The sequence below is a fragment of the Pseudophryne corroboree genome, chromosome 2 (assembly GCF_028390025.1).
Source record: "Pseudophryne corroboree isolate aPseCor3 chromosome 2, aPseCor3.hap2, whole genome shotgun sequence".
Taxonomy (NCBI): Eukaryota; Metazoa; Chordata; class Amphibia; order Anura; family Myobatrachidae; genus Pseudophryne; species Pseudophryne corroboree.
In genome coordinates, this window is record NC_086445.1 from 584,149,349 (window position 1) to 584,174,636 (window position 25,288).

The window sequence follows — 25,288 nt, forward strand, 5'->3', positions numbered from 1 at the left end:
TGGTACAGGCCTCTCCCCGTTGTTGTTTGCTTTTTTTTACTTTGCCATTTCCCTACCCCTACTGCAAACACCGTAGCACTAGATGCATCACTGTCATATTTGTTTTGTATAGCTTGTAATGTATGTTTAAAATGCCTACTCATGTGTTATTACATATAGATGTCTCTTTCATTGATTAACTGTATTAATTTAGCTTACTACTGAAAGTAAGAGTAATATGTGGCCCTTTTGATGCCTCCCAATAAGGCCTCTGAAGAGTATCGGGTTGCCTATCACTGGTGTACACAGTTGGAATCACAAGGTAGGCTAAGCCAGCCAAGATATGTTCTTGTAATGTTAATATGAAGAGTCTGATGGCAAAAAGCGGCATGTTAGCAATTCAATTGAATGTAAAGGGACATGTGGTGACGGTGGATGGCATATAAGGGGTGTGATGACATATGGCGTAGCCCTACTGTGGTTTTGGCCACACCCCCTCTCCCAGAATCTGAAAATAAAAAGATGGTAACACTATATGGAGAGATTAGATAGGTTATAGGATTAGTTACAGGATGTTATACAGTATGAGATAGAGATAAATATGGAGTTACAAAGTATAGGAAAGTGTTAAATGAAGATGCAGAGAGAGATAATGGTCTGATGTATCAAACACAAATCGTGATGAAAATAAATATTGATAGAACATCGTAGCTGCCGTGTCCTCTATGGGAACTATGATGTTGTCACAGTCAAATGTATTAATCCCAAAACAAGCTGTTTTTTGTTTTTAGTTGGAAGTCACTAGCTAATGCCATGTTTGGATGGTGTTAGGAGGAATTTTGCAAAGGCTGGAAGCTTCAGAAATCTCCCCTGTGTGCCTCTGCAGCTCCTCCTCTGCTTCCCACTTCCCAGCTTTATGTGATATATTAAATAATACTATCTAGCAGTAATTAGAAAATGGAGAACATCAAACTATATTTAAAATGTATAAAGTAGTCACTGCAGAAGGAATATAATGATATTACTATGAATAAATAAAAACACACAATTCTATAAATAAAATCATAGCTTTTTATTAAATTTTTATAATATTATCTGCCCAATTTCAACTTTTGAATATATTTGTAAAGTGAATTACAGTACAAGTGTGATCTTACTGTGTGTGCCCAGCATTAAGACGGTGTAAGAACATTTCTCATGTCACATTAGGATCTAATGCAGTGCTTCAATACCGATATGCAACTGTAGTATACAAAAAAACTTGAATCTTGATAAAAAGTAGTGCGCTACTATATAAAGAGTTATAAATTTTTGCAGGGAGGGATTCTGGGAAGCAGCCAATTCTAATATAGAGATAATATATAGATAGAGGATGTAATGGGATGTAGTTATGTGACCGGCATCCTGAATTCCGATCCCTGAAAATCCTGACAGTCGGCATGCCGACTAACAGGGACTAACAGGGACTATTCCCTCTCGTGGGTGTCCATGACACCCATAGAGTGGTAATAGAACCTGTGGCGAACGCAGCATGGCGAGATCAACTTCGTTGCGCTCGCCCCCCGCCTGCATTCTGCAGTAGGGATCCCGTCGCCAGGATGCTGATGCCGGGATTCCCGCCGCCAGTAGCACAGCTCCATCCCGATGTAATAGAGGGCCCAATTCAGATGTGGTTGTTATTGTGATTGCTGTTGATATGTTTTGCCATACGTAATAGTGATTATATGCGAATATGAGCAAAAGCTAACCTAAGCGTAGGAACGCTCACTGCTGTCTCATCATTTCCGTCCAACAGTGTATAACTGCTGATATAGCGGTACCATTGCGCAAATCGGGTCATGTTGAGTCTGAGTGCCTCAGCTGCTCTTCTGGGACACAGAGGGATCTCCAGTAGCAACTGAGATCACAACTGCTAATTTATCCACCCCCAGAAAACGCCATCTGAACGGCCATGATATGCCTGCATTTATCCGACCACTCCCATTACCACCCCCCAGCGCTGTCTACCTGTCACTCACTTTGCGACTAAATCCTCAGTGCAACCGCCATCGCAATTCAATCGCTGCACGTGTGTACTGGGACTCAGGTGCGTGCGAAATAAGAAAACATCGACCAATATGTGTACAATGGCCACTTTGCGACCCCATATGAATTAGGCCTAGAGTGCAATTATATAGAAGAATGATTTAAGAAAATAGTTAGATTTGTGGTTTGGAAGATATATTGTGAACAGCTAGAGTATATGGAGAAATGGAAAGGCACGGAAAGGGAAATTAATCCAGAAAAATATATGAAGCAGTATATACAGTATGAAACATTGTGACTTACAGCTAAATATTAATTAATAACACACATGAAAGGTATCATGCTGGATTACCAATGTTCTGACATACAATAAAAGTTTCACTTTAAAATCCTGTGTTATTCCTGTGGTGTGTGAATTGAGTGCTGGCTGAGCCTCCAGGCATAGTGGAAGTGAAATTTATTTTATTTCCACGCAGGGAAGAACATCGCTCTCATTTAAAACCCATTTAGGATCAGCGGGGGAGGAAGTGAGAAAGACAGAGGCAAACACTGCTCTGTAATGAAAAGATGCAGTGTTTTTATTTCCACTTGATCAGCTATATTAAGCTGCAGTCTATGCCTTCCATTAAAGGGTAACACAGTGACTCAGGAACTCTAGAACAAACAGCCGGTCTCTCCCTTTTCTGGGCTTAAGTGATGTACATATAAGGCAACTACAGACATGAAACAAAAAGGTGACAAGGAGCACATCAATGTGTCCCTCTGTACCCAATACCCTGGGGAGTAGGAAAAATAGCTGGTGATATCAGATCTTCTAAAAAAAATAATACTGGATAGATATATACGGAAATCATAAATACCCCTTACAGAGATGATAGAGCTACCTCGTATCAGAGTTGGAGTCTAACCCAGTCTTTACAGGGTCATACAGTAGCAAACAAAAGAGAACTATGAGCCTTGGAGCCAAGCCAAGGTAGCAAATGGATACAGAGCCGCCCCTGTCCTACTATACACATTAAACACAGATAGGATAAAGCTATTAGACATTACATCTATCCTTATATTATGACCCAGTTTCACAAACAGATGAACTATAGGACACAAAGTCTGTCCTAGAAATTTAGAAATGGCAAATAAAGAAGAGATGGTATAAAAAAAAAAGTGAAAGAAGAGCAATGGGAAGGAGAGTAGTGCTGTTGGAATATATAACAGAAAGGAAGCTAGGCAAATGAGGAACGGGAATATCAGGCAGCGAGAAGCAGATTTAACCTAAAGAAATGAGATGAATATAGCAGCAGCTAAGGATTGTAGAAAATAAGTTGGTAAGAAAAAGATCAGAGGGACAAAAGGAAAAGAACAAGAAACAAAAAGGAAAGGAAGACGTAAGAAATATTTAAAGACAAAGTGACAGTGTTTGGCAAGTGATACTAGGAAGCTTATTAATCAAAGATGAGAAATCACGGGACACATGGGAATGTAACAGATGACAAAGTAGTCTTGGAGCTAGAAGATGAAGTAAATAATAACACAGAAGAGGGAAAATGGTTGCTGAAATATGATGAGGTAAGGAATAATGAGAAAGTAGCACGCAGAGAGAGAACCAGTAAAATGGGCAATGCAGAGGGTTAACTATTTCAGTGCTGTAGGCTCTTTCCTCACAAATACTTAATACAATAAGACACCAGTATGTGGGTCACCATCTGCTCCCCACTCAACTCCCCTGCAAGAGCAGGGAGACCCCAGGGCTAGAAAACTGTCCCAGGAAAGTCTGTAAATAGCATTTTCCAGCTTCATCCTCAGTTATAGCATTATTGTTTTCCCAGAAGAGGGGTCTCTGATATAAAGAGAAAACAACAGAGAAATGTATAGATAAGAGTGTTTTAAATAGAAAGATGTGGTATTCAGATATGAGAGAGATATGAGAGAGAGCATTCCACAGTACACAACAACGAGGGAGTGTGATACAGAAGGATGAGATAATGTAATAGGCAGGGCCGGAGTTACCATTATACATCTTTAGGCAGTTGCCTAGGGGTGCCAGCTCTTAGGAGGGGTGCTATTGAGGTCGCCAGCACAAGAATTAAAGTTCTGATGCTACTTACAGTAGTACTGACAGCAGAAGTGGATTATATATGGTCAGCATCTGCACTTGTACTTTTACTCTGCTCTTCTACACGGCCGAGTCACATTATTATGACCACCTCCTACATATGACATCAGCAGCACATAGCCCATGAAGTACATTACATGTCGTGCACAGGCTTGGTGGGTATATAAGGTGTGCGATAGGCCGTCTGCAAACATATCACTCGTTGATGTCATGGGTAAAAGGGGCGATTTATCCGAGTTGCAAAAAGGGATGATTATCGGCTTTCCGGGCCAAGGGTGGCAGCATTTCTGAAACAGCGCAGTCTGTGAACTGTTGGCATGCTGCTGTGGTGAAGATGTATTGTGACTGGACAAATGGCACCATTGCGAATAACAGACATGGAAAGTGCTGAGCACCACGTGCCATTGATGTGAGAGGTGAACGTTGGCTACGAAGGTGCATGAGGGCCAACCGACACGCTACAGTGGAGCAGCTCACCATCAAAATTAACCAGGGGGCTACCAGACTTAGGGGTCTATTTACTATGCCTTGGATGGAGATAAAGTAGACGGAGATCAAGTATCAGCCAATCAGTGTCTAACTGCCATGTCACAGGCTGGGTTTTTAAAACGGCAGTTAGGAGCTGATTGGTTGGTCCTTTATCTCCGTCTACTTCATCTCCACCCAAGCCTTAGTAAATAGAACCCTTAGAGGGATATGTAATTGCAGTGAAAAAAGTGGAGAAGTGAGCCAGTCGAGAAGTTGCCCATGGCAACCAATCAGCTGCTCTGTATACTTTTATAGTAAGCAAATCATAAAGGTTACGTCAATGTGATGATTGGTTGCCATGGGCTCACTTCTCCACTGGCTCACTTCTGTGTGTGTGTGTGTGTGTGTGTGTGTGTGTGTGTATATACCTCCACAACAGGCACGGCACTCCAGGGACTCGTTTTAAACAGCTTTTAATAGCGGTGTTCACATCAACATGTTTCAAGGCCTCAGCCCCTTCGTCAGGACACACCAATACTCATAAGACAAACAGACATAAAACATTTATATACCTGTTACCGAGAATCTCCTCCCGCCAACGTCCACGTCCACAGCTGCAGCCATTGATTCACCGCCGGTACCTCACTTCCGGGTGGCGCAGGCAGAAGTTGCTAAGCAACCTCCAGCTTGCGTTCCAGCGCAGCAGGACCGGCGCCTGTATCATCAGACGGCGCCGTCAGTGGTCGGGACTGGGGGAGAAAACACAAGAACAATACATATATAAATCATACATAAACAGCACATTGGGATTTGTTCTATAGCAGCTTCATTCTTACTAAATACATACTAAATAAGCAAGCAGTGTGTTAGCCACATCACCATATCACCAGATTAACCTGACATCGCGGACCCCTTATTATCCAATAATCTAATCACTAGTGACCACGATCTAAAGCGCCCTGAATACAATGTGTCCTGTTACATTAAACTATTCCAATTGATTTTATCATTTAATCCGTTTGGGGCCATAGTGCCCAGATGGATAATCCATCTAGACTCCATCAGGCATAAAGCTTTGATCCGATCACCCCCACGTGGGGAATCCACCACATGATCGATCATAAAATACTTTAGATCAGATAAAGTGTGACCCATCGTTCTAAAATGGCGGGCCACCGGCTGATCTAAAGCTTTACCCTCAGATGACAGATGGATTGCCGACCTATGCAAGGCCATTCACTCCCGGAATTTCCGAGAGGTCTGACCAACATAATACAAACCACAAGGACATGTGATCACATATACCACAATTGATGAGGTACACGTGAGCACATGTCGAATTTCATATTTCTTTTGGACATGAGGATGCTGAAAGGTTTTACAAGCTACCATAAATCTACACGTGGTACAACTATAGCAGCTATAGCAACCTGCGTGTTTAACATATACATTGAGCATTTTTGGGATACCTCTACCAGTAATATCCGTAATCATAAGTCTATCTTTCAGGTTACGACCTCTCTTAAACGCTGCTGAAGGACGTATATCCTTAAAGCATAATAAATCTTTATCAGAAGCCACAATTGGCCATAATGCCTTTGTTGCACGTTTAATCACGGGACTAGCCGTAAAACCCTCTCTGGAATTCTGATACGTGATTGCAGTAATTGAGATCGTGGCATACTTAACACTTGATGTTTATTCTCATATAGCATCTTGGGGTCATATCCCCGAGCTATAAATTTAACTATCAACGTGTCGATGGTCGCGGCAGCTTTCAGTGGATCACTGGTGATTCTAGCCACCCTCATCATCTGCGAGCGAGGCAAACCCTGCTTCAGTGATATTGGGTGATGGCTAGAAGCTAACAGGAAAGTATTCCAATCTTCATCTTTCTGAAACACCTCTATTGCAATCCTACCATCATGAATATTAACTTGTACATCCAAAAAATGTGCTTGGACCTCGCTGCACACAAAAGTAAACTTAATAGCGGACATACTTCCATTAATCTCCTCAATAACTGTCGTGAACAATTCCAAACTTCCTGTCCACAGTAGGAAAATAACATCAATATATATACCGGGTGTATAATTTAATACACCCAGATACCAATGGATGATTGAGAAACAATTTATCCTCCTGTTCGAACATATATACATTGGCGTACGATGGGGCCACAGGGGACCCCATCGCACACCCCCGTCGTTGCAAATAATATTGACCGTCATACAGGAAATAATTCCTATAGAGGGTCAATTCCAGCAACTTCAAAAAGTTGGAATTGGAATGCTATATGGTGTGAGGGTCCTTGGACATTTAACACTAGTTGCATGGCACCACAGCTATTTGTGACAGGTTGGACGTTAATATTACCTGTATGAGATTGGGACTATACTTAATTTTTTTCTGTGAAATCGTGTGGAATTGGTATATATAACAGCATATACATCAGTCTGTATAAGTGATACAATAATGGAGCCGACACCAGAATTGCCAGAGGTATGAGACATGGCTGATGTAGAGATTTTAAAGTACCCCCTTGTGAAACATTTAGCTTCACGGTAGATCAAATACAGGAAATTTTATTTAAAGAGCCAGTGACTACATCGGACCCAGTTCACAATTTGGAGGACATGCATTTTCAATTATTTAAGTTGAAAAGACGTGAAATCGACTAATGCATGGATCATCCCTATCTGATTATGTGCGGGAGCGCAAAATTCCGCGTGGATTTAGAGTGACCAATGTACCAACTATTGGGAGACAAAACCCTGAGTTGTGCGCAAATGGATTGGGATCCTCAATAAGTGCGCTTTGGATCTGATGGTCCTAGTTATTGAGGAGGCAGGACGGGAATTACAGGTTACACGTACGAAAATTCAACTTTTTGAGAGTGAACATCATGATTTGCTAGAGGATGAAGCCAATACCAGCTGGCTCAACAAATTACAGCAGCAATGTGACCAATACAAGAGAAATTTGATTAAATTTAAAAAATAAAGAAAACATACTGTAGATGCGGACTATGAAGAGAATAGGGTCTATAGATGGCTATCAGGGGGTGCATCTGGAATACGCAATAGCGCTATAGATAGACATAGTAGACCATGGCAACCACGACGCTCACAAAATTATAACCGTAATTCGGTGCCTCAGAATAACAATGACAGTGAATTTGCAGTGTCTGAGTCTGATGATGCTTCCACGTCGGAGATGGTCCCTTTAGACAAAGGAGGAGCCACCCAAAGAGGTGGAGAAAGACCACCCGCAGGGGCGGGCAAAATCAAAGAAACACGAGAAATCAGAAGAAATCCCTCCCGCAAAAAGATAGCTTAATCTTCAATCTTTCTAAAAGGGATCTGAAGCCAGTGGAAATACAGGTACTTCAGAAAGGTCTCTCATTTGTACCTACAAACATGCATGACGAGTTTACATGGAGGTTGGACCACCATATTTTCCAGAAATCTACGTCTAAAAGAACATTTTCAATCACAAAATAGGGTGACGGAAAGCTCAGCCATAGAAACCTTTCTGACAGGTAAAATAAAATCGAAATTTGACCCAGTTTCTGTTAATCCATCTTTAAAAACCTTTGATCATCTATTGCACGAATCTGTCACGAAATTCATGATCGCACCTGGTAAAATCTTAAAGAATTTATCTAGAGAGGAATCTCTGGCTCTGAAACAGCTCGGTTCTTATGAGGACATAATCATTAGGCCCGCGGATAAGGGAGGGGCCATCGTGGTGCAAGACATCAATGATTATCGTCAGGAAATTAAACGTCAATTGCAGGAGGAGGGAGTGTATAGCCAGTTACCGGGGAGCCCAACTAGCAAATTTCAAAAAGAGCTGTGTGATTTTTTGAGATCAGCTACTCAACAACAACATATTACTTAAAAAATCTTCAAGGCGCTAGTAGTGGATCATCCGAAGGTCCCGGTGCTATACACTTTGCCTAAGCTCCACAAGGACAGCAAATTTCCACCGGGCCGTCCTATTATATTGGCCCGAGGTTCCTTATACCACCCTGCTGCACAGCTACTAGATCATCTCCTGCGACCTCTACTGGGCAAGAAGGATACTTTTTTAAAGGATACGACCGAATTCCTGAAGTTGTTGAATGATATTGTTGAAGTTCCTAAGGGAACATTGATGTGCTGCCTGGATGTAAGTAGTTTATATACATCAATCCCCCATGAGGGTGGATTAGTGGCAATGAGGAACTTTTTACAACAATTTCTGGATCCAACGCTGTTTAACCATGATCTCTTTTTGAAGTTGCTGGAATTGACCCTCTATAGGAATTATTTCCTGTATGACGGTCAATATTATTTGCAATGACGGGGGTGAGCGATGGGGTCCCCTGTGGCCCCATCGTACGCCAACGTATATATGTTCGAACAGGAGGATAAATTGTTTCTCAATCATCCATTGGTATCTGGGTGTATTAAATTATACACCCGGTATATTGATGATATTTTCCTACTGTGGACAGGAAGTTTGGAATTGTTCACGACAGTGATTGAGGAGATTAATGGAAGTATGTCCGCTATTAGGTTTACTTTTGTGTCCAGTGAGGTCCAAGCACATTTTTTGGACGTACAAGTTAATATTCATGATGGTAGGATTGCGACTGAGGTGTTACAGAAAGATGTAGATAGGAATACTTTCCTGTTAGCTTCTAGCCATCACCCAATATCACTGGAGCAGGGTTTGCCTCGCTCGCAGATGATGAGGGTGGCTAGAATCACCAGTGATCCACTGAAAGCTGCCGCGACCATCGACACGTTGATAGTTAAATTTATAGCTCGGGGATATGACCCCAAGATGCTATATGAGAATAAACATCAAGTGTTAAGTATGCCACGATCTCAATTACTGCAATCACGTATCAGAATGCCAGAGAGGGTTTTACCATGGGCTAGTAGTTTCACTACGGCTAGTCCCGTGATTAAACGTGCAACAAAGGCATTATGGTCAATTGTGGCTTCTGATAAAGATTTATTATGCTTTGATGATATACCTCCTTTAGCAGCGTTTAAGAGAGGTCGTAACCTGAAAGATAGACTTATGATTACGGATATTACTGGTAGAGGTATCCCAAAAATGCCCAATGTATATGTTAAACCCTCAGGTTGCTATAGCTGCTATAGTTGTACCACGTGTAGATTTATGGTAGCTTGTAAAACCTTTCAGCATCCTCATCTCCAAAAGAAATATGAAATTCGACATGTGCTCACGTGTACCTCATCATTTGTGGTATATGTGATCACATGTCCTTGTGGTTTGTATTATGTTGGTCAGACCTCTCGGAAATTCCGGGAGCGAATGGCTTTGCATAGGTCGGCAATCCATCTGTCATCTGAGGGTAAAGCTTTAGATCAGCCGGTGGCCCGCCATTTTAGAACGATGGGTTACACTTTATCTGATCTAAAGTATTTTATGATCGATCATGTGGTGGATTCCCCACATGGGGGTGATCGGATCAAAGCTTTATGCCTGATGGAGTTTAGATGGATTATCCGTCTGGGCACTATGGCCCCAAACGGATTAAATGATAAAATCAATTGGAATAGTTAATGTAACAGGACACATTGTATTCAGGGCGCTTTATATCGTGGTCACTAGTGATTAGATTATTGGATAATAAGGGGTCCGCGATGTCAGGTTAATCTGGTGATATGGTGATGTGGCTAACACACTGCTTGCTTATTTAGTATGTATTTTATGTATGATTTATATATGTATTGTTTGTTGTGTTTTCTCCCCCAGTCCCGACCACTGACGGCGCCGTCTGATGATACAAGTGCTGGTCCTGCTGCACTGGAACGCAAGCTGGAGGTTGCTTAGCAACTTCCGCCCGCGCCACCCGGAAGTGAGGTACCGGCGGTGAATCAATGGCTGTGGACGCGGACGTTGGCGGGAGGAGATTCTCGGTAACAGGTATATAAATGTTTTATGTCTGTTTGTCTTGTGAGTATTGGTGTGTCCTGACGAAGGGGCTGAGGCCTTGAAACATGTTGATGTAAACACCGCTATTAAAAGCTGTTTAAAACGAGTCCCTGGAGTGCCGTGCCTGTTGTGGAGGTATATGGATTGTTTGCACTGGGCAGCGGGACCAGCTGTTTCTAAGCAAGGAGTGCCGGCTGAATTGGAATGCTATATATATATATATATATATATATATATATATATAGTCAATGAGTAAATCAGTGCGCTTGTCCAAATTATGCAAAATTCCTTACTGTAAAAGTGCAATCTACAGTCACAAATAAATGCGGTCAAATGACCAATCCAAAAAATGATTTCTTCCAAAATTTGTGTTTGGTTTAATTGCCAAACAGTCCACACTTTCCCCGTTTTAACGGGTGGCTGCTCAGTTCTTCAAAAAGTGCCACTAGGTATGCGTAGCCCAAAGGGGAATCTGGAAATAGAGGAAGAAACAACAGAGCGCCTATAGTGTAGTATCCTTTAAATTAGTTTTTGTCACACGCAAGAATAATACTGCGTACCGGATTACGGCTTGACTCAATGCTTATCGATCCCCTGGTCTTTTTAGTCCACGTCTCTGTCGAAATATCATAGATTCAAATCAATCGGATCAGTGTCTGATGTTACCACGTCACCTTCGGCAAGCCGCACCCAACATGATTTGTTGTTAATCCGACTTCGTTGCAGGGGTGTTTAATCTGATTTATGGGGACAGCATCGGCTCTCCTTTCCAGCCTGCGCGTGCCGCTCTGTCTCACAAGTGCTGAGTGCTGCGTGTGACTTGCTATGTCAAATGCAGGGAGGAGCGAGCTCTCTAGATCTGCTCTCACTACTGAGGAGCGCTGTCTTCCACAGATCCTGGCAGGTTGACTTTCTCCTGCCTGTCATCGACTCTACTGTAAGCGTTCTTCCACGACTCCTGTCAGCATGCACTGCGTGTATGACTACAGATCAGTGGTTCCCCTCACACCCACACGTGGGAATGATTCGCAAGCGCGTCCTGGATCCAGCCCTCAGCCTTCAATATGAAAACCTTGGAGAGAGTGAGTCACACTATAGGCGCTCTGTTGTTTCTTCCTCTATTTCCATATGTATATATATATATATATATATTAGTATGTGTACCGGACATTTTTCAGGTTTTGTGTTTTGGTTTTGGATTCGGTTCCGCGGCCGTGTTTTGGATTCGGACGCGTTTTGGCAAAACCTCCCTGAAATTTTTTTGTCGGATTCGGGTGTGTTTTGGATTCAGGTGTTTTTTTACAAAAAATCCCTCAAAAACAGCTTAAATCATAGAATTTGGGGGTCATTTTGATCCCATAGTATTATTAACCTCAATAACCATAATTTCCACTCATTTCCAGTCTATTCTGAACACCTCACAATATTATTTTTAGTCCTAAAATTTGCACCGAGGTCGCTGTGTGACTAAGCTAAGCGACCCAAGTGGCCGACACAAACACCTGGCCCATCTAGGAGTGTTACTGCAGTGTCAGACAGGATGGCAGATTTAAAAAATAGTCCCCAAACAGCACATGATGCAAAGAAAGAAGAGGTGCACCAAGGTCGCTGTATGACTAAGCTAAGCGACCCAAGTGGCCGACACAAACACCTGGCCCATCTAGGAATGTCACTGCAGTGTCAGACAGGATGGCAGATTTAAAAAATAGTCCCCAAACAGCACATGATGCAAAGAAAAAAAGAGGTGCAATGAGGTAGCTGTGTGGCTAAGCTAAGCGACCCAAGTGGCCGACACAAACACCTGGCCCATCTAGGAGTGGTACTGCAGTGTCAGACAGGATGGCAGATTTAAAAAATATTCCCCAAACAGCACATGATGCAAAGAAAAAAAGAGGTGCACCAAGGTCGCTGGATGGTTAAGCTAAGCGACCCAAGTTGCCGACACAAACAACTGGCCCATCTAGGAGTGTCACTGCAGTGTCAGACAGGATGGCAGATTTAAAAAATAGTCCCCAAACAGCACATGATGCTAAGAAAAAAAGAGGTGCAATGAGGTAGCTGTGTGGCTAAGCTAAGCGACCCAAGTGGCCGACACAAACACCTGGCCCATCTAGGAGTGGCACTGCAGTGTCAGACAGGATGGCCGATTTAAAAAATAGTCCCCAAACAGCACATGATGCAAAGAAAAAAAGAGGTGCACCAAGGTCGCTGGATGGTTAAGCTAAGCGACCCAAGTGGCCGACACAAACACCTGGCCCATCTAGGAGTGTCACTGCAGTGTCAGACAGGATGGCAGATTTAAAAAATAGTCCCCAAACAGCACATGATGCAAAGAAAAAAAGAGGCGCAATGAGGTAGCTGTGTGGCTAAGCTAAGCGACCCAAGTGGCCGACACAAACACCTGGCCCATCTAGGAGTGGTACTGCAGTGTCAGACAGGATGGCAGATTTAAAAAATAGTCCCCAAACAGCACGTGATGCAAAGAAAAAAAGAGGTGCACCAAGGTCGCTGGATGGTTAAGCTAAGCGACCCAAGTTGCCGACACAAACAACTGGCCCATCTAGGAGTGTCACTGCAGTGTCAGACAGGATGGCATATTTAAAAAATAGTCCCCAAACAGCACATGATGCAAAGAAAAAAAGAGGTGCAATGAGGTAGCTGTGTGGCTAAGCTAAGCGACCCAAGTGGCCGACACAAACACCTGGCCCATTTAGAAGTGGCACTGCAGTGTCAGACAGGATGGCCGATTTAAAAAATAGTCCCCAAACAGCACATGATGCAAAGAAAAATAAGAATTTACTTACCGATAATTCTATTTCTCGTAGTCCGTAGTGGATGCTGGGGACTCCGTCAGGACCATGGGGAATAGCGGCTCCGCAGGAGACAGGGCACAAAAATAAAGCTTTAGGATCAGGTGGTGTGTACTGGCTCCTCCCCCTATGACCCTCCTCCAAGCCTCAGTTAGGATACTGTGCCCGGACGAGCGTACACAATAAGGAAGGATATTGAACCCCGGGTAAGACTCATACCAGCCACACCAATCACACCGTATAACTTGTGATCTGAACCTGTCAGGCCCGGGTGTTTTTGTGAATCCGTTAACCCGGGACCAACCACAGGTGTAGGTGCTGGGCTATGAAGAAAGCAGGGAGGATGAAGAAAGTTCCGATTCATATATTTATTCAAAATAACAATTCAGTAAAGAGTTAACTGACAAGTTGTTAATCATCATATTATACTGAAGTATTGCAGGAATAATATGCAAGAGAAAACTCAAAAATACATAAAAGAAATGTTCATGGAAACATATGCAAAACAAGCTGATGAATAAATGTTGGATTGTCCAAATATAAACGAGCTTTGATGCTGAACTGCAGAATATGATTAACTGGATAATGCAGACATGAAGAGATAACTAAGGATTTGCAATGGAGTTTTGAGAGTTAACTGAGAGACTGTGAAGAATTATCCTTGTTATGACAACATAGCAAATATAAACAAGCTTTGATGCTGAACTGCAGAATGTTATTAACTGGATAATGCAGACATGAAGAGATAACTGTAAGGATTTGCAATGGAGTTTTGAGAGTTAACTGAGAGACTGAAGAATTATCCTTGTTATGACAACATAGCAAATATAAACAAGCTTTGATGCTGAACTGCAGATTGTGTTTAACTGGTTAATGCAGACATGGAGAATTAACTGTAAGAATTGGCAATGGAGCTTTGAGAGTTAACTGAGAGACTGTGATGAATTATCCTTGTAATGACAACATAGCAAATAAAAGTACTGAATTGGGTTACTTGCGGGTTCCGGAGATCACTGTGAAACTGTAGTAGAAGACAAGGTGATGAATGGGTTAAATGCAGAGTTGAACAAACGAACAGCTGAGAGAAACAGAATCCTCCAGACTTTGAATGATAGGCAGACTGACAAGGTAACCTCATGCAGGACACTGGGAATCCAACTATTTCCAATAGGAGTGCAATTAACTGACAGCACAGCAGAGAGCCGGTGGATCTTTCAGCAGTGAAGGCTGCAGACGGACCTCTGGGAACGGAGGCGATATCTGGACCACGGGAATCACACAGGAATGCATGGAGAGAGCTCAGAGCTAGAGCACAGCTTTGATACAACAAAGCACTGGCCCAGAGTAACATAATCCCAGCCTACTTAAAGGCAGCACAAGCACGGGATTGGCTTACACCTGCCCACAGGTGTTTTCACAAGTGCTCTGTATTAGCTATTTGGTCTCCAACATGGCCACCTCCTATACAGCAGACACACCGCAGTGCCTTAGGCCATTTGGTCCCCGCACTCACAGTTCCCAGACTCTGCATTACCTGTGCCATTGATCACGCCGTGTCCCCACACGGGCGCACAGCACCGCGAGCAACCGCACTGGCAACGGATGAACCCCAGAACCCGCAGAGGTAAGAGACCGGTTCGTGACAGTACCCCCTCCTCTAAGGGTGGTCTCCGAACACCTTTGAACCTTATCAGGATTTTTGGAGAAGTATTTCTGTACCTGTCTTGGAGCATGAACATCTTCAGAGAAAACCCAGGATCTTTCCTCTGGACCGTAACCCTTCCAGTCGACCAGAAACTGTAAACGTCCATATCGGGAACGTGAGTCCACAATCTCTTTAACTTCAAATTCCTCATTCTGCAAAGAGTGAACTTTAGGAGATTTGGACTGGGTAGTACGGAACTTATTGAGAATCAAAGGCTTCAGTAAAGATGTATGAAAGGCGTTAGGAATTCTCAAAGACGGTGGCAACTTGACTTTGTATGACACAGGGTTGAGTACCTTAACAATGGGAAATGGACCAATAAACTTGGGAGCAAATTTCTTAGAAGGAACTTTGAACTTGAGATTGCGCGTAGAAATCCAAACTTGGTCTCCCACTTTGTAACTCGGTACAGCTTTACGTTTTCTATCTGCAAAAGATTTATAACGAGCGGAAGTTTTGACCAAGGACTTACGTACACAACTCCAGATGCTAGATAGACGTTGAAGCTCTTGATCTGCTGCTGGAACCTCTAGGGCTGGCAATGGATGAAACTCTGGTGGAGAACTTCTTGGACTCTTATGTTGGGCACATTTAGGACATGCTGCTATAAACTCTTGGACATCGGCTTTGAGACGTGGCCACCAATAAGACTGTTGAATAAATTTGAGAGTCTTTAGAACCCCAGGATGACCCATGAAGGAAGAGGAGTGAGCCCAGGTAAGCAGCCGTTTTCGAAGACTTGTGGCGACAAAGGTCTTGCCAGGCGGAGGAACTGGAGAGGTTCGAGTCATTAAGAAGGACGTAGGATTCACAATGGCTTGATTCGTGGTAGCATCATCTAATTCAGAAGAAGCAAAGGACCGGGAAAGGGCATCTGCCTTTTTGTTCTGAGACCCTGGACGATAGGTGAGCTTGAAATCAAATCGTGTGAAGAAAAGCGACCATCTAGCTTGTCGTGGATTCAAACACTGAGCTGACTGCAGATACAGAAGATTCTTATGATCAGTATAAACTGTAATGCGATGTTGTGCTCCTTCTAGAAGGTATCTCCACTCCTCAAATGCCAACTTGATGGCAAGTAATTCTTGCTCACCGATTGCATAATTACGTTCGGCCGGGAGGAACTTACGGGAGAAATATCCGCAGGGATGGACCTTTTTATCTTCAAAGACTTGTGATAACACAGCTCCTACTGCTTCTGTAGATGCATCCACCTCTAGTAGAAAGGGACGATTCAAATCAGGCTGTCGAAGAATGGGGGCTGACACAAAGGCTTGCTTTAAATCAGAGAAGGCTTTGATTGCTTCAGAAGACCAGTTCGTAGGATTTGCTCCCTTGCGAGTTAGGGCTGTGATGGGAGCAGCTAACGTAGAATAATTCTTAATGAATCTCCTATAGAAATTAGCAAAGCCGAGAAATCGCTGAATCCCCTTGAGAGTTGTAGGAGTGGACCAATCCCGGATAGCTCGCGTCTCTGGGATGGATAGCGGATGAATTTGTCCCCTAGGAGGGGTCTTGCCCGGAACCAGGACGACTGGGCAGTCCCATTCACGATGAGGAGGTAGAGAGTCTGCTGCTTGCTTACTGGAAACATCCGCAAGGGATTGATACACCGGAGGTAGATCGGAAAGGCTAATTGACCGAAGAGGTACAATTGTAGCTACACAGTCCTTGGTACAAGATTTACCCCATGAAAGGACTTCCATGGTTTGCCAATTAAGTTGAGGATTATGTTTCTGCAGCCAAGGTAAACCAAGTATCACATCTTGAGAGGCTTTGGGAATCACGTAGAAGGAGAGGTATTCGGAATGGAGCTCACCAACTTTCATCTTGAGACATACGGTTCGATGAGTAATTATACCATCTGGAATTCGACTTCCATCCACTGCTGTAACAGCAACTGCTGCTTCCAGGGGCATGGTTTGAACTTTAGACCGTATGACAAAGGCTGAAGAGATGAAGTTCTTGGCTGCCCCGGAATCTAGGAGGGCTGAAACTTTCACTGTAGAACTTGGAACTTCTAATTGAATAGACAAGGTTGGCTCTTTCCCAGAACGTGATTCTAAAGTAACTCCTAGCTTAACCTCTCTTGAATAAGCTAGGAGGCGAGAGTTTCCCGGTCGGAGTTTGCAGAATTTAACTAAATGTTCGGAGGACCCACAGTACATGCAGAGGTTACCCTGTCGACGACGAAGTCGTTCCTCCTCTGTGAGGCGAGAGTGCCCAATCTGCATAGGTTCTTCAGTCATTACTGGAGACTGTGATGAAGAATCTTGTCGAGGTCTAGGATGATCACGTGGACTGGATCGCTCTGCCCTGGATTTCTCTAAACATCGCTCCCTGTAACGTAGATCAAGTTTGTTACAGAGAGAAATCAATTCATCCAGTTTAATTGGCACATCCCGGATAGTTAAATCATCCTTGATTCTTTCTGAAAGTCCATTCCAAAACGCGGCGATCAGGGCCTCCTCATTCCAGTTTAACTCTGAAGACAACGTGCGAAACTGAATAATATATTGACTGACAGGACGTAAACCTTGACGTAGACGGAGAATCTCCAAGGATGCTGAGGTGGTCCTGCCTGGTTCGTCAAAGATTCTCCGGAAGGAAGATACGAACTCTTTGTAATTAGAGAGGATAGGATCACCTCTCTCCCATAATGGTGATGCCCACTCCAGAGCCTGACCGGAGAGGAGGGCAATAATATATGCAACCTTAGAACGAGCTGATGGGAAACTGGCAGACATCAGTTCAAACTGGATCTCGCATTGATTCAGGAATCCTCTGCAAAGTTTTGGAGTTCCGTCAAACTTACTCGGAGAGGGTAACTGCAAGCGGGACGTAGGCAGCGTCACAGGAGAAGCTGTAGTGGTAACTGGGACATCTGGGGTTGGAATCTGGACTTGGAACGTTTTAATAGCCGTATGAAGAGTCTCTAAACGGTCTGCCATAGTTTGCATAAACTGCACTATTTGTGTCTGTATAGACTCCTGGTTTTCCAGACGGGAAAGGATATCTGACGTAGCACCGCCTCCTGCGAATTGGTCACTTGACGGATCCATGTGGCCAGTGCTTACTGTCAGGCCCGGGTGTTTTTGTGAATCCGTTAACCCGGGACCAACCACAGGTGTAGGTGCTGGGCTATGAAGAAAGCAGGGAGGACGAAGAAAGTTCCGATTCATATATTTATTCAAAATAACAATTCAGTAAAGAGTTAACTGACAAGTTGTTAATCATCATATTATACTGAAGTATTGCAGGAATAATATGCAAGAGAAAACTCAAAAATACATAAAAGAAATGTTCATGGAAACATATGCAAAACAAGCTGATGAATAAATGTTGGATTGTCCAAATATAAACGAGCTTTGATGCTGAACTGCAGAATATGATTAACTGGATAATGCAGACATGAAGAGATAACTAAGGATTTGCAATGGAGTTTTGAGAGTTAACTGAGAGACTGTGAAGAATTATCCTTGTTATGACAACATAGCAAATATAAACAAGCTTTGATGCTGAACTGCAGAATGTTATTAACTGGATAATGCAGACATGAAGAGATAACTGTAAGGATTTGCAATGGAGTTTTGAGAGTTAACTGAGAGACTGAAGAATTATCCTTGTTATGACAACATAGCAAATATAAACAAGCTTTGATGCTGAACTGCAGATTGTGTTTAACTGGTTAATGCAGACATGGAGAATTAACTGTAAGAATTGGCAATGGAGCTTTGAGAGTTAACTGAGAGACTGTGATGAATTATCCTTGTAATGACAACATAGCAAATAAAAGTACTGAATTGGGTTACTTGCGGGTTCCGGAGATCACTGTGAAACTGTAGTAGAAGACAAGGTGATGAATGGGTTAAATGCAGAGTTGAACAAACGAACAGCTGAGAGAAACAGAATCCTCCAGACTTTGAATGATAGGCAGACTGACAAGGTAACCTCATGCAGGACACTGGGAATCCAACTATTTCCAATAGGAGTGCAATTAACTGACAGCACAGCAGAGAGCCGGTGGATCTTTCAGCAGTGAAGGCTGCAGACGGACCTCTGGGAACGGAGGCGATATCTGGACCACGGGAATCACACAGGAATGCACGGAGAGAGCTCAGAGCTAGAGCACAGCTTTGATACAACAAAGCACTGGCCCAGAGTAACATAATCCCAGCCTACTTAAAGGCAGCACAAGCACGGGATTGGCTTACACCTGCCCACAGGTGTTTTCACAAGTGCTCTGTATTAGCTATTTGGTCTCCAACATGGCCACCTCCTATACAGCAGACACACCGCAGTGCCTTAGGCCATTTGGTCCCCGCACTCACAGTTCCCAGACTCTGCATTACCTGTGCCATTGATCACGCCGTGTCCCCACACGGGCGCACAGCACCGCGAGCAACCGCACTGGCAACGGATGAACCCCAGAACCCGCAGAGGTAAGAGACCGGTTCGTGACAGAACCCAGTTAACAGTATGACAAACGTAGGAGCCTCTGAACAGACGGCTCACAACAAATAACAACCCGATTTTTTTGTAACAATAACTATGTACAAGTATTGCAGACAATCCGCACTTGGGATGGGCGCCCAGCATCCACTACGGACTACGAGAAATAGAATTATCGGTAAGTAAATTCTTATTTTCTCTAACGTCCTAAGTGGATGCTGGGGACTCCGTCAGGACCATGGGGATTATACCAAAGCTCCCAAACGGGCGGGAGAGTGCGGATGACTCTGCAGCACCGAATGAGAGAACTCAAGGTCCTCCTCAGCCAGGGTATCAAATTTGTAGAATTTTGCAAACGTGTTTGCCCCTGACCAAGTAGCAGCTCGGCAGAGTTGTAATGCCGAGACTCCCCGGGCAGCCGCCCAGGATGAGCCCACTTTCCTTGTGGAATGGGCCTTGACAGATTTAGGTTGTGGCAAGCCTGCCACAGAATGTGCAAGTTGAATTGTGCTACAAATCCAACGAGCAATCGTCTGCTTAGAAGCAGGAGCACCCATCTTGTTGGGTGCATACAATATAAGCAGTGAGTCAGACTTTCTGACTCCCGCCGTTCTTGAAATATATATTTTCAATGCCCGGACCACGTCCAACAACTTGGAATCCTCCAACTCGTTAGTAGCCGCAGGCACCACAATAGGCTGGTTCAGGTGAAACGCTGACACCACCTTAGGCAGAAAATGAGGACGCGTCCGCAGTTCTGCCCTGTCCGTATGGAAAATCAGATATGGGCTCTTATATGATAAAGCCGCCAATTCTGATACTCTCCTGGCTGAAGCCAGGGCCAGTAGCATGGTTACTTTCCATGTGAGATACTTCAGCTCCACCGATTTGAGCGGCTCAAACCAATGGGATTTGAGAAACTCCAAGACTACATTAAGATCCCACGGTGCCACTGGGGGCACAACCGGGGGCTGTATATGTAGTACTCCTTTTACAAAAGTCTGGACTTCAGGAACTGAAGCCAATTCTTTCTGGAAGAAAATCGACAGGGCCGAAATTTGAACCTTAATGGACCCCAATTTGAGGCCCATAGACAATCCTGTTTGCAGGAAATGTAGGAATCGACCCAGTTGAAATTCCTCCGTGGGGGCCTTCCTGGCCTCACACCACGCAACATATTTTCTCCAAATGCGGTGATAATGTTGTGCAGTCACCTCCTTCCTGGCTTTTACCAGTGTAGGAATGACCTCTGCCGGAATGCCTTTTTCCTTTAGAATTCGGCGTTCAACCGCCATGCCGTCAAACGCAGCCGCGGTAAGTCTTGGAATAGACACGGTCCCTGCTGAAGCAGGTCCCGTCTTAGAGGTAGAGGCCACGGATCCTCCGTGAGCATCTCTTGAAGTTCCGGGTACCAAGTTCTTCTTGGCCAATCCGGAGCCACTAGTATCGTTCTTACTCCCTTCTGCCGTATAATTCTCAGTACTTTTGGTATGAGAGGCAGAGGAGGGAACACATACACTGACTGGAACACCCACGGTGTTACCAGAGCGTCCACAGCTATTGCCTAAGGATCTCTTGACCTGGCGCAATACCTGTCCAGTTTTTTGTTGAGGCGGGACGCCATCATATCCACCATTGGTTTTTCCCAACGGTTCACAATCATGTGGAAGACTTCTGGATGAAGTCCACACTCTCCCGGGTGTAGATCGTGTCTGCTGAGGAAGTCTGCTTCCCAGTTGTCCACTCCCGGAATGAATACTGCTGACAGTGCTATCACATGATCTTCCGCCCAGCGAAGAATCCTTGCAGCTTCTGCCATTGCTGTCCTGCTTCTTGTGCCGCCCTGTCTGTTTACGTGGGCGACTGCCGTGATGTTGTCCGACTGGATCAACACCGGCTGACCCTGAAGCAGGGGTTTTGCCAGACTTAGAGCATTGTAAATCGCTCTTAGCTCCAGTATATTTATGTGAAGAGACATCTCCAGGCTTGACCATACTCCCTGGAAGTTTCTTCCTTGTGTGACCGCTCCCCAGCCTCTCAGACTGGCATCCGTGGTCACCAGGACCCAGTCCTGTATGCCGAATCTGCGGCCCTCTAACAGATGAGCACTCTGCAACCACCACAGAAGAGACACCCTTGTCCGTGGCGATAAGGTTATCCGCTGATGCATCTGCAGATGCGATCCGGACCATTTGTCCAGCAGATCCCACTGAAAAGTTCGTGCGTGGAATCTGCCGAATGAAATCGCTTCGTAAGAAGCCACCATCTTTCCCAGGACTCTTGTGCATTGATGTACAGACACTGTCCCTGGTTTTAGGAGGTTCCTGACAAGTTCGGATAACTCCCTGGCTTTCTCCTCCGGAAGAAACACCTTTTTCTGAACCGTGTCCAGAATCATTCCCAGGAACAGCAGACGTGTTGTCGGGGTCAACTGAGATTTTGGAAAATTCAGAATCCACCCGTGTTGTTGCAGCACTACTTGGGTTAGTGCTACTCCGTCCTCCAGCTGTTCTCTGGACCTTGCCCTTATCAGGAGATCGTCCAAGTAAGGGATAATTAATACGCCTCTTCTTCGCAGAAGAATCATCATTTCGGCCATTACCTTGGTAAAGACCCGAGGTGCCGTGGACAATCCAAACGGCAGCGTCTGAAACTGATGACAGTTTTGCACCACGAACCTGAGGTACCCTTGATGTGAAGGGCAAATTGGGACATGCAGGTAAGCATCCTTTATGTCCAGGGACACCATAAAGTCCCCTTCTTCCAGATTCGCTATCACTGCTCTGAGTGACTCCATCTTGAACTTGAATTTTTGTATGTACAGGTTCAAAGATTTCAGATTTAGAATAGGTCTTACCGAGCCGTCCGGCTTCGGTACCACAAATAGCGTGGAGTAATACCCCTTTCCCTGTTGTAGGAGGGGTACCTTGACTATCACCTGCTGAGCAAACAGCTTGTGAATGGCTTCCAATACCGTCGCCCTGTCTGAGGGAGACTTTGGCAAAGCAGACTTTAGGAACCGGCGAGGGGGAGACTTCTCGAATTCCAAACTGTAACCCTGAGATACTACCTGCAGAATCCAGGGGTCCACCTGTGAGCAAGCCCACTGTGCGCTGAAATTCTTGAGTCGACCCCCCACCGTTCCTGAGTCCGCTTGTAAGGCCCCAGCGTCATGCTGAGGGCTTTGCAGAACCCTGGGAGGGCTTCTGTTCCTGGGCAGGGGCTGCTTGCTGCCCTCTCTTACCCCTTCCTCTGCCCCTAGGCAGATATGACTGTCCTTTTGTCCGCTTGTTCTTATAGGACCGAAAGGACTGCGGCTGAAAAGACGGTGTCTTTTTCTGTTGGGAGGGGGTCTGAGGTAAAAAGGTGGATTTTCCGGCAGTTGCCGTGGCCACCAGATCCGATAGACCGACGCCAAATAATTCCTCCCCTTTATACGGCAATACTTCCATATGTCGTTTGGAATCCGCATCACCTGACCACTGTCGCGTCCATAAACTCCTTCTGGCAGATATGGACATCGCATTTACTCTCGATGCCAGAGTGCAAATATCTCTCTGCGCATCTCGCATATAAAGGAAAGCATCCTTTAATTGCTCTATAGTCAATAAAATACTGTCCCTATCCAGGGTATCAATATTTTCAGTCAGGGAATCCAACCAGACGACCCCAGCACTGCACATCCAGGCTGAGGCGATGGCCGGTCGCAGTATAACACCAGTATGTGTGTATATACTTTTTAGGGTAGTTTCCAGTCTCCTATCTGCTGGATCCTTGAGGGCGGCCGTATCCGGAGACGGTAACGCCACTTGTTTTGATAAGCGTGTGAGCGCCTTATCCACCCTAGGGGGTGTTTCCCAGCGCGCCCTAACCTCTGGCGGGAAAGGGTATAATGCTAATAACTTTTTTGAAATTAGCATTTTTCTATCTGGGTTAAACCACGCTTCATCACATACATCATTTAATTCCTCTGATTCAGGAAAAACTACAGGTAGTTTTTTCACCCCCCACATAATACCCCTTTTTGTGGTACTTGCAGCATCAGAGATATGCAAAGCCTCCTTCATTGCCGTGATCATATAACGTGTGGCCCTACTTGAAAATACGTTTGTTTCATCACCGTCGACACTAGATTCAGTGTCTGTGTCTGTGTCGACCGACTGAGGTAAAGGGCGCTTTACTGCCCCTGACGGTGTCTGAGACGCCTGGGCAGGTACTAACTGGTTTGCCGGCCGTCTCATGTCGTCAACTGATTTTTGTAATGTGCTGACATTATCACGTAATTCCATAAACAAAGCCATCCATTCCGGTGTCGACTCCCTGGGGGTGACATCACCATTATCGGCAATTGCTCTGCCTCCACGCCAACATCGTCCTCATACATGTCGACACACACGTACCGACACACAGCAGACACACAGGGAATGCTCTTATCGAAGACAGGACCCCACTAGCCCTTTGGGGAGACAGAGGGAGAGTTTGCCAGCACACACCCAAGCGCTATAATATATATGGGAACAACCTTATATAAGTGTTGTTCCTTATAGCAGCTTAAATATATCCAGTATATCGCCAAAAAATGCCCCCCCTCTCTGTTTTACCCTGTTTCTGTAGTGCAGTGCAGGGGAGAGTCCTGGGAGCCTTCCTCACAGCGGAGCTGAGCAGGAAAATGGCGCTGTGTGCTGAGGAGAATAAGCCCGGCCCGCCATTTTCGGCGGGCTTTCCTCCCGTGGATTTAGATAACTGGCATGGGTTAAATACATACATATAGCCTTAATGGCTATATGTGATGTATTCTTTTGCCTTAAGGTAATAAAATATTGCTGCCCAGGGCGCCCCCAGCAGCGCCCTGCACCCTCCGTGACCGCTTGGTGTGAAGTGTGTGACAACAATGGCGCACAGCTGCAGTGCTGTGCGCTACCTTCATGAAGACTGAAGAGCCTTCTGCCGCCTGTTTCCGGACCTTCAATCTTCAGCATCTGTAAGGGGGGTCGGCGGCGCGGCTCCGGGACGAACCCCAGGGTGAGACCTGTGTTCCGACTCCCTCTGGAGCTAATGGTGTCCAGTAGCCTAAGAATCCAATCCATCCTGCACGCAGGTGAGTTGAAATTCTCTCCCCTAAGTCCCTCGATGCAGTGAGCCTGTTGCCAGCAGGACTCACTGAAAATAAAAAACCTAAAAAACTTTTTCTAAGCAGCTCTTTAAGAGAGCCACCTAGATTGCACACTGCTCGGACGGGCACAAAAACCTAACTGAGGCTTGGAGGAGGGTCATAGGGGGAGGAGCCAGTACACACCACCTGATCCTAAAGCTTTATTTTTGTGCCCTGTCTCCTGCGGAGCCGCTATTCCCCATGGTCCTGACGGAGTCCCCAGCATCCACTTAGGACGTTAGAGAAAAAAGAGGTGCACCAAGGTCTCTGGATGGTTAAGCTAAGCGACCCAAGTGGCCGACACAAACAACTGGCCCATCTAGGAGTGGCACTGCAGTGTCAGACAGGATGGCAGATTTAAAAAATAGTCCCCAAACAGCACATAATGCAAAGATAAATTAAAGAAAAAAAGAGGTGCAAGATGGAATTGTCCTTGGGCCCTCCCACCCACCCTTATGTTGTATAAACAGGACATGCACACTTTAACAAACCCATCATTTCAGCGACAGGGTCTGCCACACGACTGTGACTGAAATGACTGGTTGGTTTGGGCCCCCACCAAAAAAGAAGCAATCAATCTCTCCTTGCACAAACTGGCTCCACAGAGGCAAGATGTCCACCTCCTCCTC